Source organism: Schistocerca cancellata, chromosome 4, assembly GCF_023864275.1.
Source record: "Schistocerca cancellata isolate TAMUIC-IGC-003103 chromosome 4, iqSchCanc2.1, whole genome shotgun sequence".
Classification (NCBI taxonomy): Eukaryota; Metazoa; Arthropoda; class Insecta; order Orthoptera; family Acrididae; genus Schistocerca; species Schistocerca cancellata.
Genome location: NC_064629.1, coordinates 694,047,715 through 694,048,814, shown reverse-complemented (window position 1 = coordinate 694,048,814; position 1,100 = coordinate 694,047,715).

Here is a 1,100-nt window from a genome sequence, read left to right as displayed (position 1 = left end):
ATGGGTCTTTTGACAATTTTAACATAGCTCTTATTTTATGGCTGATTGAAAAAAAATGGCTTTAGAACTTTATGCTGAAGGATATTTCTAACGTATTCACCCACACTCTTTATGTATGACACAAATACCAGTTGTTGCAATGTTGTGTCCTTTTTCTCTTTCCTGTCTCCTACTTCTTTTGTCCTGCGGTCTCTGTTTATTGACTTTGGATTATAACCATTTAATATCAATGCTGCATGTCACATTGGAAGTCTAGTGCATTACTTGTGCACTACTCACCAGAAACTGACAACTTGTTTACAAAATTACACTTAAAACACTGTATCTCATCACTTGCTTTCAGTTCACTTTTGAAAAACAGTGATACATTTTTTTCTGTTTCTGTTTCTCATTTACTTTTTATGCTGATGAAGGACTTCATTTTCCATAGAGACCATCAGTATAGTAAAACAAATTTTTTACTGTATATGCTAATAACACTTGCCTCCATAGCCAAGAGTGTTAACACACACCTGTGTGGTTGTGCTCGACTCAGAAGTTAGGCAGGTTGAATCCTGGTGGTGGATAGCTTCCATTGCCAGCATTTGGCTGGCAAGGAAGAGAGTTGGTGATGTAACATTTCTGATCACCAGTCTTTGTGCCAATGCTGTGGATTACATTTCATACCTTTGCACATTGTCTCATAAAGTGAGAGCATGTGATGCTGTTGATAGTGATCTGTCCATTGGATGGGAATGCTAAACAGCTGCTACTTGAGAGCAGTAGACTATGTGCAAGCACTAGTTTTCACCATCTCTTTTCCATTCACCCATAATAACACAGACTCAACACTACACTGTACATGCACTCCTATCACAGCCATCCACACACAATTGATACACACTCAACACTTCATAACAGTTGGAGGAAGACAATAGCAAACCATTTTGCTACATTGGAGATCTGTGAAGAAGGGAACAGCGACCCCTTGGGGATCTCAGACATGTGTGCAGACTACATGGCCCCTGCATGCCTCAGCATCATGGGCTCTACATTGCAGTCTCAACCAGACACCTTGTAGCACTACCAGTGCTGGCAGAGGGTGCCACATCTGAGGTACC